Source organism: Nannospalax galili, unplaced genomic scaffold (genome assembly GCF_000622305.1).
Source record: "Nannospalax galili isolate Female #2095 unplaced genomic scaffold, S.galili_v1.0 scaffold368, whole genome shotgun sequence".
Taxonomy (NCBI): Eukaryota; Metazoa; Chordata; class Mammalia; order Rodentia; family Spalacidae; genus Nannospalax; species Nannospalax galili.
The window spans coordinates 3,244,680-3,262,835 of NW_008359963.1; the positions used below are offsets into that span (position 1 = coordinate 3,244,680).

The 18,156-nt window shown below is 41.4% G+C and overlaps 1 pseudogene across 1 annotated transcript; it reads left to right on the forward strand.

Annotated features, from left to right (window-relative positions):
• Positions 1-11,592: 11,592 nt before the first annotated feature.
• Positions 11,593-17,082, forward strand: LOC103726297 (annotated as a pseudogene). Its single transcript, XR_001872188.1, has 2 exons — positions 11,593-11,649; positions 15,614-17,082. The product of XR_001872188.1 is annotated as a 4-trimethylaminobutyraldehyde dehydrogenase pseudogene (transcript).
• Positions 17,083-18,156: the final 1,074 nt, after the last annotated feature.

Genomic DNA, 18,156 nt, shown 5'->3' on the forward strand with positions numbered 1-18,156 from the left:
TGCAAGTAGTCATCTGACTACCACATGCATGTCATGGTCCACACACGCTCATATACACATAGAAAATAAATAAATGTAATGAAAAACCAAAGTCACATATCAGATACCACTGATCTTGGCTGTCCCAGCATCTAGAATGAGGAGAAATATATCTTTGTTCTTTACAAATTATCCAGCCTTGGGTATTTTGTTATAGTAGCACAAAGCAGGTAGACAGACTAAGATAGTCATTTTTCATTATTAATGTGATTCATCCATTTGAAAATAAGCTATGTATTTTGTACCTTCAAAGAGGAAGGGACTGGATCTAGGATGTCCTAACATGTTCTCTTGCCTAGTGTTTCTAATGTAGATTTCTGAAATCAGGAACTGAGTTAGTGTCAAGATTTTTGCAATAAAGTAAGCATGTCTGTCCACATCATGATAGCTTGCATCAGCTCAACACTTTTATTGGTAGATTAATATGTAAAGGAAAAGTAGTCACACATTACTGATAGCATTTCAGAAAGCCTGTATGAAGATCGTAACACTAGAGAGTGCCGTCTGACCCCACTGCCCACTGCTATGTCTGAATACTGCCAAACACTGAAATACTGCCCAAGACCAGTACTTGAAGAGCTTCATGTCTACCCATGATTGTTTCTGGGTAGAGGAAAAGACTCTCAGCCGTCTGGTTGGAAATACTGGAGGCTGTGTCTGACTCTGACTCCTCCTGTCTGAACTCCCTCTTTTCTGCTTCCTATTCACTACCAGGTGAAGAAGCTCCAAGCCACATGTTCTCAGCATCATGATGTTCTGCTGGTGTGCACAGGGCCCAGTGACCATGACAGTTCCCTCTGAGTCCAAATACATCTTTCATCTTATAGTTGCCCTCTCAACTGTGCGAAAATAAATAATTTCCTTCCAATATCATTACAGTTGGGTTTATTCTTACCTTCTGCTCCCTAATCTTTTGTTGTTTTTCTTTTTAAATGAAAACGTAGAGGGGTGGAGAGATGGTTTAGCAGTTAAAAGCACTTATTACTCCTGTAGAGGACTCTTGAACTTACTCTTGCAAGGTCTCTTCCCAAAACCCATATCAGATGGCTCACAGCTACTGTAACTCCAGCTCTAGGGGATCCAACACCCTCTTCTAGACTCTGTGGACATCTGCATTTGCACATGTACATACCAACATATAGACATACACATATTTAGAAATAAAATAAATCTATAGGAAACATAGTTTTAAATAGTTCTTCTGCAGAAGATCTTCAAACAGCAACATTTAGGAATCTTTAAGGAGAATATTTGTGTCCCTGTTGTACTGCTCTATGACAAGGACAAGTGTCTCACCAGGGTTTTAGTGCCTCCTTCTTGTAAACGAAGACACAGTCAGTCATCAGAGGATATACTACGGGAGAGATCCTCATGTGGCAGAGTCTGAAGCAAACATAAAAACCAACCTACCTCTAGAACAGGGAGAAAAGAGAAAACATAGAAAATGAGAGTGCTCTTCGTTTTAAAAAGTATGGTTGAGACAGAAGAAGTGACAGTTCACCTACCAAATGAAGGTAGACAAAGCTGAATGAGGACACTGCGGTCACCAAAAAGAACGAGTTGAAATGGAAATCATTACACTGGAACAGTCGATGAAAATTTTAGAAGATTAAAAGAGAAAGTGTTCCAGAGTTCCAGAAGGAGAGGGAGCCAGAGAAGGGTGGAGATACTAAATAAAAACCGAGGGCAAGACTTCAAGGCTCAACTTAAAAAAAAAATGAGTTGTAAGAGATAAGACTGAAGGAAATTATTCAAGAAGCAATTCAAGAAAATTTCCTAGAGCTGAGGACAATGAAGTTTCCAGATTGAAAATTCTCCAGATCAAATGAAACCAATTACAATGGCCAATGATGTGAAATTTCAGAATACTATGGGCAGAGAGGGTCCCCCAACCTTCTGTAGGGAGATGAGAGGCTGCATGCATCAAATGAGGAGTTAGATGCCTTTCACCTTCTCGACAGCAGCAATGAAAGTCAGAAGACAGAATGAATGCCTTGCATGTGTACGATGCCCAGTCCGTGCTTCTGTGGTCATACACAATGGAAATGAAATGTGAGTCTTGACCACAGCATGTCAGGCCAACAGAATTTCACAAGTTTTACTTCCTAGGCATTCTATCTCTGGGAATTAATTATCAGAAGACATGAAAGAAAATAGCTCAATAATTGACAGAAAGAAATGAGATACAGAAATCCAGAAATCCAAGACAAAAGGAGATAAAGGGTCTTTTCTGGACCATAAGGAAGGAGGCCTAAGGTTCAGCAGCCCTGGGAAGCAGGGGTGGACGGAGAAGACTGAGGGGGGATCTGGGAGGAAAGTTTGTAAGAAAATTAGCTCCACAGAAAAGCTGACACATTTGAATGATTTGACATTGGACCTAGATTGTTGGTGAGGAATTTAGGAATAGATTAGTAATAAGTATTTAGCACATATATAGTGCCCTATGGGCATCATAACAACTCCACACTCGATGACTCAGCACAGCACAGATTTATCTTCTGGTGTTTCCAAGGCCAGAAGTCTGAAACAAGATTTACTGGTCCCAAACAAGGGTTTTGCAGGCTTCATCCCCTCCAGAGGCTTTAGATCCATCTCTTTCCTTGCCTGTTCTGGTATCTGTACTTTGTCTTTGCATTCTTTGGCTCAAGGACCCTTACCCCGTCCTCAGGCCTTTAACTGAAACCATGTGGCCCCTATTTTAGGTAACACAATCTCCCTGGTATCAGGGCACTTATGATTGCATTTAAGGTCCACTTGGATGATTTGGAACAGTCTCTCAGCTTTCGTCTGAAAGCAATCCACCCCTATTTGAAGCAAAATCATCAATATGATAGCATTAAGATGGTGCCTTTAGGAGCCAATTCAATGGTGAGGGAGGAACTCTCATGAAATGTGATTTATGACCTTTAAAAGGGCTTCTGGGAGTTATCTCACCTTTCCTGTTCTTGGTGCTAAGTGACAGTACAGCACTTGCCTTTTCTGGAGGAAGCAGCTGTCAAGGGCCCATTTTAGAAGTAGAGACTGGGTCAGACTTATAAGTGAACCCACCAGTGCCTTGATCTTGGACTTGTCAGTCTCTATAACTGTGAACAATCATTTCTTTTTGCTATTTATAGGTCATCTAGTCTGAAGTATTTTTTTTTTTATAGCTGTAGGAATTCATACTCAGTGTGAATTTTGTGTATTTGGAGGTCAGAAGACAACCTCAAGCACTGTCCACCTTTTTCTTTGTTACTTCTCATTTTGACACCTTTAATTTACCACACTGCAAAGTATATTTTGGCATCAAAGATTCTGTTAGTCTCCAGGCATTAGAACCTTGGTATTTTTCAGGGCTGTTCTTGAGTTAATTACAGCAAATAGGAGGCTAAAGTAATTAAGTCAAAGGAAAATGTAAGAAAGAAAATGCAGTTGTGCCGTATTATGACTTACTGTAGATGTTATTTATGTGTCTTACTCATATAAACCTAATTATGAATTCAATCCCTCATTTTGATTTGTTTCAGAGGATGAGAGAGGAAAAGTTCATATGTGTATGCTTGCCTTTAGGGGTTGGGACACACTGGGGATAGAGTTACATCTTTATTTTCCATGATAGGAATTCAATAGACAATATCTTAATCAGGAAAATCAATAAATATTAAGAAATACACTGCTATAAGGTATTTAGTAAACACTGGCATAGCTAAAAGGAGGTGAAAGTAGTTGCCTTTGTGCATAAAGAGGATGGTGGGAAATTTGGGTCTGGGTGTTTTTCTCTGATAAATCTTAGAACGTTCTACCCCCAATTTTTTTTGTAGAATTCCAGTAGTTGGGCTGGAGAGATGGCTCAGTAGTTAAGAGCACTGGCAGCTCTTGCAGAGGACCTGGGTTCAATTCCTAGCACCCATACGGCAGCAAACAAATGTCCCTTTCCAGGGGACGTGACACCCTCTTCTGATCTCTATGGGCATTGCATGACACGAGAACACTTACATACATACAGGCAATATACTCATATACATAAAATAAAATAATATATTTTAAATTCCAGTAGTTAAAAGGAAAATGGTTAGGTTAAATTCTTAGTCTAGTTAGTCAAGAATACAGAAGAGTTTCAGAAGTGAGATGATTAAATATGAGGGCAGAAAAAAAATGCATCTTTTTAACTGAAGTACGAAACAACAGATTGCAAAGACAGGACGGGCCTAGAGACAGGGAAGAGGTCACAGGGAGAAGAAGAGGGGTTGTGAGATACATTCACTGATAGATTTGACAGAATTTGCTGAATTATTATAAGTTGACGGATGAGGGAAGAGGTGACAGTTTTCTGATCTTGGCATCTGATGAATTTTGTGGTGGTCAGTCTTCACTGTCAACTTGACTGGATTTTCAGTCACCTAAGAGACATACTTCTAGATGTGTCTTTCACGAAGTTTCCAATGTAGATTAATTAGGGAGAGATGACCTATCCTGAATGTGGGTAGCGCTGTCCCATGGGGTGGCCTCTTGGGCTGAATTAAAGGGTAAAAGGAGAAAGTGAACTGAGCACTAACATGCATCTGTCTGCTTCCTGACTGTGGGTGCAACTCAGCCATGACTTCCCCAATACGGTGGACCATACCCTCAACCTGTGAGCCCAAATAAAATCTTCCTTCTTCAAGTTGTTTCTTTAATGTGTTTTTGTCACAATGGGGAAAATAACTTAATCATTGTCAAACAGAAAAGGGGAATTTAGGGGAGAGGAGACAGCTTGGAGATAGGTGGATAGACACGTGTGTGTCTGTTTAGGACTAGCCATGTTTCGGGTGTTGATAGTTCAGTAAGCAACATGGGCAGAAGAGACTGTCCATCTTCTAAGGAAAGCCTTGCCCTGAAGGAGCTCTGAGGAAGGGATGGAGGCCCAGGTCTTTCTAGTCTTTCTCTGCTTGGCTCTACTATTTTACTTTTTTTTTTTTGTCTTTTTTGAGACAGAGTCTCCCTGTAGACCCAGCTGTCCTGGAATTCACTATGTAGACCAGGCTGGCCTCGAACTCACAAAGATCAGCCTGCCTCTGCCTCTCAAGTGCTGGGATTAAAGGTGTGTGCCACCATGCCCGGCCTATTTTACTTTTTAAATGGACAAGAGGGGCTCAACTATCACCAATCATCCAATGCCTAAGACTTGTGAAACATTTCTCTTTTCACTCCAACAGTCTCATGAACTGTAGGAAAACCTATATAAATACTGTTCCAAGATTAATATTTAAATATAAAACATGACCTTCAAGAAGCCACATATTAGATATGATCTGTACTATGGTCAATGGTAAAAGTTCTATTTGCTAGAAGACTTTTTAAAAGGAGACTTGGTATAATTGGGGTGTTTAGAAACTCTTATCCTGTCATCTTGTGGAAAAATGAAACTTAGAATAAATTACACGAAACTTATTTACTCTTAACACCTGACCTGATCATATGCATCATGAAAGTGTGGCCAGCAGACTGAGTGATGCTGGAAGTTGGTCTAAGTTCAGCCCATTCTCTAAGCCAATCATCTGGCTATTATATTTTGCTCCTTCTTATATAAGTATTCTCTGACCGCTTTTGAGATTTTCTCTTTAATACTGATATTCAGAAATTTGATTATTATATGCCTCAGTGTTTACTGTTGTTACTATTTTAAGATAGGGTCTCTGTTTTTGTCAGGGTTCTCTAGAGGAACAGAATTAGCAGAATGGACATTTGTTATAATATAAGAGGCACTTATTAGGTTGGCTCATACAGTATGGGCTGGGCATGGTGGTACATGCCTTTAGTTTCAGTACTCAGGAGGCAGAGGCAGGTGGATCTCTCTGAGACTGGGGCCAGCCTGTTCTACATAGCTAGTTCCAGGACAGCTGGGGCTACAGGGAGAGCCTGTCTCAAAAAAGGCAAAAAAAGATAAGAAGGTAAGAGAGGCACATGTTGGGGGCCATAAGAGAGAGGGAGGAGAAAGTGGGGTGTATGACCAAGATATATACATGGATGAAAGTATCAAAGAATAAATTAATTTTTTGAAGAAAAGATTAACTATCAGTCTCACTATCTTAGGTTGGCTTCAAACTCATGATCCTACTGATCTACCCTTTCAACTGCTGAGATTACAGGCATGCATCCCTTATTATTTTTATTGTTTGTACTGTCTAGGGTTTGTTGAGCTTCCTGGATTTATGAACGTATTAGTTACTTTTCGGGTACTGTAACCAAAATATCTGACAGAAACAACTTAAGGGGGAAAGGTAGGTTTATTTTGACTCTGGTTGCGTGGGGGTTCCAGGCCATAGATGGAGAAGGGATGGCAGAAAGGACTCCAGTAGTGGTGGCAGGAGTATGAGGTAGCAGCTTATTCACACCGTGGTGGACCAGGAAACCAAAAAACAGACCAGAACCAGGCATGGGCATAATTTTCAAAGGCTGGTTTCTAGTGACCTACTCCCACCAGTTACCTCCCAAAAGTTCTAGTGACCTACTCCTACCAGTTACCTCCCAAAAGTTCTACAGTCTCTCAAAACAGGATAACACCCTGGGAACAAGGACTCTAAACTGGAGCATGTGGGCATATTTTTCTGAATACTCATATCTTTCTTCCTGAGACTTTAAATGTATGAAAGTGATTTTCATTGACATTGTCCCATGCTGCAGAGGCTCTAATTCATCCCTGTCATCACTTTAGTTTCTATTGTAATTTCAGGAAGTTCACGCTTACAATTTTTTTTGGCACATATCTAGTCTGATATTCATGTCATTTGGATTTTCATTTCTGACATTGTATTTTCTATCTCTAGAAATTGCATTTCATTACTTTAATATCCATTTATTATATTCATGTCTTACACATGCTGAGCAGATTTATACGATTTATTTTTTAGTTTTTAACTATTCCATTATCTTTATTTTTATGTGTATGAGTGTATTCTCTGCATGTAGGTAAGTGCAACTGTGTCATGCAATGCCCATGAAGATCAGAAGAGGGCAGCAGATCCCCTGAGACTGGAGTTAAGGACAGTTGTTAGCTGCCATGTGGGTGCTGGGAACTGAACCTGGGTCCTCTGTAAGAGCAACTGGTGCTCTTAACCACTGAGCCATCTCTCCAGCCCCATTTACATGATTTATAATAGCTCTTTGAAGGATCTTCTAGTTCTGTCACCTCTGTCAGTTCTTTCTGTACTGATTGCTTTTTCCCTTGGTCACTGCATTCCTAGTGATTACTGACTACATGATGAACTGGTATGATTTTATGTTAGATTTGGTTCTACTTTATTGAGTTATGGAGACATTCTTTTAAAAAATATTTTATTGAGTTTTTATGCATTTCACTTAATAGGTCTTAATCAAATTTAGGCCCCCTTCCTCATCTGTGCCCTCCATTTCATCCCCTACCCCTGGATATCAAGCATTCTGCCATATATGTTAAGTTCTATCCAGTCAAACATTTGTACTTAGATAGCCCTTGGAGCAAGTTCATCCACTGGAGTCTAGTCAGCCTATCTAGAGTCACTCCCTTAAAGATCAACTGTCTTTCACCGAGCAGTAATCAGTTGCCAATAGTTCTTCAGCTAGGGCTGGGGCCTGCTGCCCATTTCTCCAGTTCTCCAGGGTTTTTGTCTGATTGAGTCAGCATGGGTCTTGTGCATGCTGTGACCATTGTTGCAAGTTCATATGAGCAAGTTCCCGGTGGTCTTAAAGCCTGTTTCCTTATGGTCGTGCACCAAGCCAGGCTCTTACAATCTTTCTTCCCCCTCTTCTGTAGTGGTCCCTGAGATATGGATGGATGAGTTTTAATATAGGAGTCCTATTCAGGAACACACTCTGTTTTCTAAAACTTAGCCAGTTGTGGCCTTCTGTGTGCTGTTTTTTTTTTTGTTGTTGTTTGTTTGTTTTTTTTTGAGACAAGATCTTACTCTGCAACCCAGGCTGAGCTTAGGTTCACTGTAGGCCAGAGTGACCTTGGAGTCATGGCTATCCTCCTGAATCATCTTCTTGAGTGCAGGGATTATAAGGAGGAGCCATCATGCCTGACCAGACTAAATATGTAATATATTTGATTGTATCTATGCCCCACTTCACCCCTCCAATTCCTTTGGGCAACGTACTAGGTACCACTCTTGAAGAGAAATGACCATCTCCCCCAATAGCCCTCAACTTCCAGTAGCTACTCAGATAGGGGTGGGACCTCATGTGCCTCTCTGCCACCCATGCTGGAATTTTGACTAGCTGGCTGGATCTTGTATCCTGTAGGAGGGTTTTTTTTTTTTTTTTTTTTTTTTTTTTTTTTAAAACGTTTGGGTTACATGGCTAGATGCAGGTGATTGGAGTAGAATTTTGAAGGTTAAAGCCTGGAAAATTGAAAATTAAAAGGATATAGACTAATTTCAGAATACTTAGGCTTTTCTTTGTACATTGCTAACAGTTTCCTTATGGCTGGGGCAATTTGTTTAAAGTAATACTTGAAAAATAAAAAGTTTCAATAAATTTTCTTCCAGGTAGAAAATTCAGTAGATTTAGGATAGCTCCTGGGCTATTATTACAAATATTTCCCATGCCTTGCTGTCTATTTGGATTTGTTTATCTGCATGTTATTACTTATGTCTGGAATTTCTTAGAGCTTTCATTTCTCTAAGCTCTCCCAGCATTTCAAGACCAAAGTCAAATGTCTCTTGCTCCTCTACAGAGTCACAGGACCCCTTCAGATGAATGCAATCTCTTGTTTTAAATAACAACTCAAATCAATAAGGCATAGGAAAAATCCTTGCTAGAATTATGGAGGTTTAGATGAATACAACTATAAAAGTGTTTGAGGTCTTCAGAAACAATGATTTACATAAGTGAAGAAAGCTACCAGACCATTGGGTGGTATGCTGGTCAGGGGTCTTCATAGCCTATGACCTGAATCCCACCCCATATTCCTGGCCATGGTTCCTTCCCAGAGTCATCTTTGCCTTGGGTTTCTAAGGCTCAACAGCTCCATGATTCTTGTTTTGGAACTGAGTTTCTGATCATCATAGCCAAGGAACTGAGCCTTAGGAAATAAATTATCTGTGATGATTTAACATTATCATTACCTTCCTTTTACAATTTTACAATTTTGGTATATTAAAATACCATCTCCTGTTTGAGTTCTTTCCATAATGAGTAGAAAACAAACTTTTAAAAAATGTATTTTTTTAACAGAGCATAGAGCAGGGGTTTATTTACAGAAGAGTGGGCCCCCCCACATTTAAGGCTGTGCCATAAGGTCCACACTCAAATACAGATCCTGTGACCTCCCAACAACTGCACAAAATGGTGAGAGAGGTTCCTCTTGATGTTCTCGGTTTATATATCCTTTGCTCCTCCCCCCACATGCACCTAAAATTGACTGATTGAATGGGAGGGGTAACTGACTCCCTCCTCCACTCCTTGATGAGAATGGGAAGGAGGCGTAACTACAGTTTGCCAGCATAGTGGTCAGAGGACATTTCCAGTTGACACTCCACCCCTTCCTCTGGCTCTTTCATTCTTCCCACTAACTTCTTCCGCAAAAGTCCTTGAGCCTTGGAGGGGGTGGTAGGTGTGGGATGATCTTCCTCCCATTGTGGCAAGGCACTGAACTGTTGAGTCTCTGCATCATCTGTTTTCCATGGGCAGTTTCAGTGGGATTACATCTACTATAAAAACACACACAGCAAGAAGCAAGAACATTGAAACAGTGACTGCTGTAGTAACTTAACCTGTGGTCAGTACTTTAGCAGGTGCATCATTTCCATCAAGCAAAGCAATTGCAGTGACTTCCTGCTGGGGCCTATATTCTCCCTGCCATGCAGGCTTGGCCTGGTCTACAGTACCAGATGTGTGTTCCACATCCCTAGGTGCAGGCATTATATCCAATCAAAAATATGCTGATTGTACAGACACTAGACTCTCCACTATTGCACCAGCAGGAACATCTTGATTGGTATGTTGATAGCGCAGCACTCAGGGTCCATCATTGAGCAGAATTATAGGAGATAGTTCTCCCCCAGCCATCCTCATGTTGCCTTTTGGCACCATGAAAGCCACCCATCCGTGGCAGGGAGTTTCCAACTTAGTCCAAGCTTGATTTCTCCCTCTCCCAGGCTCACATCACGCAGTGTCTTCAACAATAGGGGTTTCCCATCCACTTCTGGTGTACAAACAACATTATTGGCAATGGCCTTTATTGTTTTGGGGACCTCTAGTGTCCCTCAGGCCAACAGGTTATAGGGGGCAACCCACCTCTGGCAGTGGGATTTTCTTTTTTAATATTCTTTTATTTATTATTTTTATTTTATGTATATGTGTGTATTGCCTGCATGTAGGTAAGTACACCTTTGTCATGCAATGCCCATGGAGGACAGAAGAGGCTGTTGGATCCCCTGGAACAGGAGTTGCGGACAGTTGTTAGCTGACATGAACCCGAGTCTTCTGCAAGAACAGTCAGTGTTCTTAACCGCTGAGCCATCTCTCCAGTCCATGGCACTGGGATTTTCATTTAACAACTGTATTGCTTTTGAAAGGGCTCTCTTCCAAGAAAACTTAAACTTTTAAAAATTGGCCATAGGTAGCTCTTCTGTAAACTACATGCATATAGCAATATATTTATGCACAATTTATATAATTTATCATTTATTATTTATTGTTTAATGTCTGCAAGTTCAGTGTTATTAACATGCATATCCACCCCTCTCAAAACTATATAATCTATACCTATCACTGTGTTTGATAGAGAGTAGAAAATAGATTTTTGTTGAGTTTCTTAAACTAAAAGGGAAGAGAAATAAATAAACTATTCAAGATCTGTGGCTGTATGGGAAACTAGCATTTGGAAAGCTTAAATCAGATAGTTGCCTTGGTTATACTTCAAATTCCAGATGGCTCATAGAAGTAAAGTATAAAAATATAAATATCACTATCTAGAATACAATGAATTAGTGTGTAAGAAAGAAAAAGGCTTTTAGCATAAAAATTAGGAAATCACAAGTAGTGATAGAATTAGCATAGCAGATACACTAACTGCATATATGATATACATATGATATACAGTTCACACAAAAATAAAGAAGAAAAGTCACAACCAGTTCAGCAAATCACCATTGTGACTTTGCTATACTAGAAATATAGATGAACACACTTGTGTTTTTCTACAACAACAAAATTTATTGAATAATAGTAAATTCACAGCACAGAGCAGTTTCAAAGGCAATAATTTGATTGATAATTTTGTTCTCCTTAGTAATCTGGTGTTCTAGTTTATCTCTCCATTGCTGTGACAAAACTCTCTGACCAATACCAACTTGGGGAGGAAAAGGTTTATTCAGCTTACATCTCCCAGGTCACAGTTCATTATGGAGCCCAAGGTAGGAACTCAGGCCAGGAACCTGGAGGCAGGAGCTGAAGCACAGGCCATGGAGGAACACTGCTTATTGGCTTACTCCCCTGGCCCCTGATCAGCCTGCTTTCTTATGCAACACAGGCCCACCTGCCCAGGGGTGGCACCACCCACAGGGGGCTGGGCCCTCCCACATCACTCAGTAATCAAGAAGATGCCCCACGGACATGGCCACAGGCCAGTCTTATGGAGGAAGTTCTCCAATTGATGCTCCCTCAATCCAGGTGTGTCAAGTTGACACTAAAGCTATCCAGCACATCTGGTCCAAGTGAACACAGGTTCTTTTATTTCAGTCCTAATTATTAATATTAACTTTCCTGTTACATACTACATAGTAAATACATCTTTAAGTGTATATGTGACGTACAGAATGGACACAAGGGTTAAAGAATTAGCAGGGTTTCACAAGGTGTTGGAAGTGGACTGACAGAAATGTAAATGGTCAGTATTGATAAAATAAGGAACACAGCTCTAGGGAAGATGCAGCTGCTTATAGTCCAGCCCTGGCAGAATCAGGATTGAAATCAAAGGTGCAGAGCTGAGTCCAACTGCAAGGGGAACAGGGTCAGTTGGTTCCAGCAGGCACAAGCAGATGGATAGACAGAGGTCTAGATGGGCTAACAGGAGTGTGGGAAGATGGCAATTAAGTAGGCCATATCAACAGCGGGAACCAAGCCAAGCCAAAGCTCCTGGGACAATCAGGAGTTCTCTGCCTATTGGCTCTTGACACATAATGCCAGGTGTTAGGCAAAGGTAGGTAAGGGCTGCCATGGTCATTGATAGGGACTGTCAATGGTTATAGTGCTGGGTGTCTACATATTTATGGGTTCCAAATGAGGGAATTTGACTTTTTTCTCAGTCTATTGTCTTAATAAGTTCTTGGGCCTCATTTTCCTATATGATTTTAACACACTAATGTGTTTCTATAGTCTCAATTCACTCCAATGAATTTACAGGGCGGCATCCCTTCCACTCTAGGAATAAGTCATTTATCATTCTGTGCCACATGGGTAAGATCAGACTGATGGTGTTGTCTACGTGTCTACCCAGGGCACAGTCATTCTCCGTCCTCAAAGTAAAGTCAAAAAGTGCTTGTCAAATGGAGTTTCTCAGGACAAGGTGCAGTCTGAAAAAAAAAACCCACTATTTTACACAATATGGAGTGATTTACAGCAGGCTTGCCTGATCTTAATAATGCTTTATTTATAGAGGTATTTTATAACTCCACAAAGAAACAATGCACAACAGGAATACTTGCAAAGGCCATGACTTTGCAGTTTACAAAAGAAAGACAAATGGCTAATTTTTACAGTTCAAATGTTCTGTTCATCATGAAAATCCAAATAGAAAACAGTATGCCATATTTTAATACATCAAAGTAGCAAATTCTGAGAGGAAGTTAATGATGAAATTATAATTTTATAGCTAATATATTTCCTTATGGTCAATCCTTGATTTGTGATTATCTGGGTACTCAGTTCCAGAGCAACAGATGTGGGTGGTGGTGTGGAGCCTCAGAGGTTGAAGGCAGAGATAATTCTACAAAGGAGCTATGACCAGAAGATGAGTTTGGAACGTCCATTTATGCCATGGTCACTTCATTGTTTCAAAGTCCACATCAATGATGACGACTCCGTTATTTATAGCCCTGAGCATCTGTGGAAGGCCAACAGTGCTTTCAAAGGTGGGAAGAGCCATTGGCCTTTGGGTTTGGTTGACTCATGCTCTTTCCCAGTGCCTGCCCCTTGGATGATGGTGATGATAATGATGATGATGATGATGATGATGGCGATGATGATGATGATGATGATGATGATATTACTTGACCAGAGAAATTCTCCATGGCCAAGTCTCATGTTCCCTGCCTGATTCTATTTTCCTGTTATCCACATGAGACCTTAAGCCCAAGAAATGTAATGAGAAGCTTATGTTATTTCCTCCAGGCAACAAAGAGTAGCCAGAAAGAGCTGGTGAGGTTTGTACATAGTGTTTCCAGGCCTCTGAAGGGTGGAGTTTGATCTGTGAAGCACCAATAAGGAATGTCTGTTGTGCCCAAAGAGGGAGGCCATGCCAAAATTCCTCCATGAGGTGGCCCTGTACTGAGTGGAACAGTTAGTGTTTCAGATACGATAGTGGGTGGTGGAGAAAAGGACAGCTAGGCTTGGCTCCTGCTAGAGTTGGGGGAAATCCAGACTAATTAATGCACATCTTCTGAAATGTTCAAAAGAATTTGGAGATTTGGCTCTTTAAATATTGGCAACTAAAAATTACAATGATGTCAGCAAAATGCTTTGTGTTCCAGCAACATTCAGACCAAATAGGCCTTCAAGTTGAAATCTCTGCTTTATACTAGAATATCTCAGAGGAAAATGACTGCTTATCTTGGGAAGTGTAGCAGTTAGGGAGGTCCCTCATGATGACCTGCAGCTGTCCATAGTGGGGGCTTTGAGATAGAAATGGAGGCCCTGCTTCCCCTCCCTAAGAGAAGACATACACCCAAATCTTTCCTAGGAGAAAATGGGTGAGCTTTCCTCAGCTGGAAAACTCAGGACTAGAGTGTGAGAGTCCCTACTCTTGATTTGCTTTTCTTGTGAAGACCAAGGTAATGTCCAGACAAAAGTGCCAGTTACATTCCCTGTGCCTTATAGTGACCCACCACAATGGGTATACCCTTCATTAGCATGCTTTGCAGACATTGATTTTCCTCTGTGTGGGGTTGTTGGAAACTGGAAGTAACCGGTTGTACTGGAGGGGACCAGTGGCTTAGCCACTGAACTAGTGTCCTAGGATTGGTATAACAAGTTTATAACAGGCTTAGTGGCTTAAAATGACTAAAGTTATGGTTATGGAAGTCAGAAGTCCAACAGGAGTTTTGGGTGACTAAAAATCATTTTGTGTGGGTTGACTGCTTCCTGAGGCTCCATGGGAAAATCTGATCCTGCATATTCCAGCTTCTGGTGGCCAAAGAATTTTTGATTTGTGGATGAATTGGTCCAACCTCTACCACATTACTTCTCTGTTAAATCTCCCTCTTATGATATTTTTGATTACACAGAGTGTCTATCTATGTATTTCAGAATCATCTCTTACCTCAAAACCCTTCACTTACTTATATTTTCAAAGTCTCCTTTGTCGCATGCACAGTGTGTAAATTAGCTTTCAACTGCACTAACAAATACTTGAGATAATCATCTGACCAAAAAAGACTTATTTTAGCTCACAATTTTGGAGGTTTCAGTTTTTCCCTATGGATCCCATTGCTTTTGGGCCTTTGGTGAGTCTGCAAATCATGGCAGGAGCACGTGGCAAGTACTCACCTAATGGATGGGAAGCAGAAAAGCAAGAAGACAGGTCTGTCATACCGCCATCCCTTTCAAGGTCATGCCTCCAATGGCCAGAACTTCCTTCCATGTCCCACTTAAAGGTTCTGCTACCTACCAATAGTGCCACTCCAGGGACCAAGCCATTCACATGTGACCTTTGGAGAACACTCATCAAACCACAGCACACAGGTTCTAGGAACTTGGAACTATGTACTTGTAGGAGCTGTATTTGGCTACCCACAGACTTGTTAACTCTCTGGACTTTGGTTTAAAAAGAGAAATGTTCATCAGATAGATACAGATGGACTTTGCCGGTGACTAATGGCAAGTGTGGAAAGACCTATAGCCTAAGGAGTAGAGAAGGCCTTAGGAATGAATGTGATGACAGAGGTTTCCCCCAATGTCCCTAGCTGGACATGTTCACACCTAAAGAAGGGAGAAGGACAAGGCTCAGTAACAGCTGGTTACAGTCCAGGTTCCCATTTGCCCCAGGATATCATTTTTATTTCCTCTAGGCTGACAGTGAACACTGAAACAAATACAATGTTTTGGTTTTCCTCAGAGAGGGCTTTTCAGAGCTCCCACTTGTCCCCTCCACACCTTTCATCTCGGTCTTCAGCCTGTGGAAACTGGCTTTTGATCTTCCACTTTTCACACATAGAGCCTTCTTGACTACCAGGAAATGTTTTAATGTTCACATCAGCGCCTTACATAAACATCCTAGCACTCGGGAGGCAGAGGCAGGCGGATTTCTGTGAGTTCAAGCCTAGCCTGGTCTACATAGTGAGTTTCAGGCTAGCTGGGGTTTGAGACCCTGTCTCAAAAAAATTCCCCCAAAATCTTGATTCATGTTTATATTGTGCAGCTGTACACCTTCTCCTATACACATCCCTCCAATTCGCTCAACTACCGCGGCAGGGCCAGCATGGAGCCGGTGGACGCCTCTGGCACGGAGAAGGCGTTTGAGCCGGCTACAGGCCGAGTTATAGCTACTTTCACATGTTTGGGAGAAAAGGAAGTAAGTTTGGATGTTGAAAATGCAAAGGCTGCCTTCAAAATATGGAGTAAAAAATGTGGGAGGGAGCGTTGCCAAATCCTTTTAGAGGCTGCCCGGATAATAAAGGAGCGGAAAGATGAAATTGCGACTGTGGAGACCATTAACAATGGCAAGTCCATCTTTGAGGCCCGACTAGACGTTGACACTTGCTGGCAGTGCCTGGAGTATTATGCAGGCCTGGCTGCATCCATGGCAGGTGAACACATCCAGCTTCCGGAAGGGTCCTTTGGCTACACCAGAAGAGAACCACTTGGGGTGTGTGTGGGGATTGGAGCATGGAACTATCCCTTCCAGACTGCCTGTTGGAAGTCAGCTCCAGCTTTGGCCTGCGGTAATGCCATGATCTTTAAGCCTTCTCCCTTTACCCCTGTGTCTGCTTTGCTCCTGGCTGAGATCTACACCCAAGCTGGCATGCCGCCTGGGCTCTTCAATGTGGTGCAAGGTGGGGCTGCCACAGGCCAGTTTCTGTGTCAGCATCAAGATGTGGCCAAGGTCTCCTTTACTGGAAGTGTGCCCACTGGCATGAAGATCATGGAGATGTCAGCCAAAGGAATCAAACCTGTTACCTTGGAACTTGGGGGCAAATCTCCTCTCATCATCTTCTCAGATTGTAATATGGAGAATGCTGTGAAGCGGGCACTGATGGCCAACTTCCTCATGCAAGGCCAGGTTTGCTGTAATGGCACAAGAGTATTTGTGCAAAAGGAAATTATTGATAAATTTACAAAAGAGGTTGTGAAGCAGACCCAAAAGATAAAACTTGGAGACCCCCTCCTGGAAGATACAACCGCCCACATCTGGAGCGAGTCCTTGGGTTTGTTAAATTGGCAAAGGAGCAGGGTGCTAGTGTGCTGTGTGGTGGAGATCTGTATGTACCCGAGGATCCCAAATTAAAAGAAGGATATTACATGACACCTTGCATTTTAACTAATTGCAGAGATGATATGACCTGTGTGAGAGAGGAGATCTTTGGGCCAGTTATGTCCATTTTATCATTTGACACTGAAGCTGAAGTTCTGGAGCGGGCCAACGATACCACTTTTGGACTAGCAGCTGGTGTCTTTACCAGGGACATCCAGCGGGCTCACAGGGTGGCAGCCGAGCTTCAGGCTGGAACCTGCTACATTAACAACTATAATGTCAGCCCAGTGGAGTTGCCTTTTGGTGGATATAAGAAGTCAGGATTTGGCAGAGAAAATGGCCGGGTGACAATTGAGTATTATTTACAGCTGAAGACGGTGTGTGTGGAGATGGGCAATGTGGAATCTGTTTTTTGAAAACCTGTGGTGGAGTCTGTACATGTGGCCAGGCTGTGGAATGAGTGGACTGTTGTGTTGGTGACTGGGTAGTGTCTGAAATCCAGGCTTTGGGCCATTTGGGATGAGGGAATGGTCAGGGTTGTCCTCCATCTTGGAGTCACCTTCCTAATTGAAAATATGTGCAAGTGCCTTTCAGACACTAACCAAGGAAGCAGTGCTGTTCTTCCAAGCAGGTTTCTTTTAAACGCCAGCAGCACACTGACCAGAGAACAGGCAGGCCAGGATTGTGCTTCTATGCATTTGAGCCACTAACATTGTTAATTTCCTAGCTCACTTTAAAGAACTTGTTCCTTTGAAGGTTCCTGACAGAATCAAAAGAAATGCCTTTTGTTCATTGAAAATTTTTGAAAATTTCTTAAAGCTTTTAGTTCGAGACAGAAAAATTCTAATTACTTATGGAAAACATGTATGTGATTCATTGACATTTTTAAAGCAGTATTCTTTTGGGTCAGTGAAATAGCTCAGTGGGTAAAGATACTTGCAATGCAAGCCTGACGACCTGAGTTTGATTCTGAGAACCAACATAAAGGTGGTGCATGCTCCATCCCCATATCATACATACAATAATAATAAAATTCTGAAAAAAACCCCAAACCCTGTATTCTTTTGTCATTTTATTGAGAAAGCTAACAATCTGGATAGAGAGGGCAACAGATTGGGTCAAAGTTTATCTTAGTAAATGCTTTGATTCCATTATTTCCATAGAAGACATACCTCTGGTCCTTGAACTGCAGCCCACTCTCTTACAGTAGAAGAGAAGGCTTTTGAATTACATGAATTATTTGTATGTAACTGTGGCATAGTGAAATTAAAATAATTCACACTGTTAAAAAAATGGTGATTTTCATACAATATAATTTGATGATCTTTAGATCCCCTTCTCTACCCATAACTCCCCTTACAGCTCCTCACCCAATTTAATGTACTCTGTTATACATACATATATCTCTATCATCTATCTATCTATCTATCTATCTATCTATCTATCTATCTATCTATCTATCTATCTATTTCTATCTACCTATCATCCAT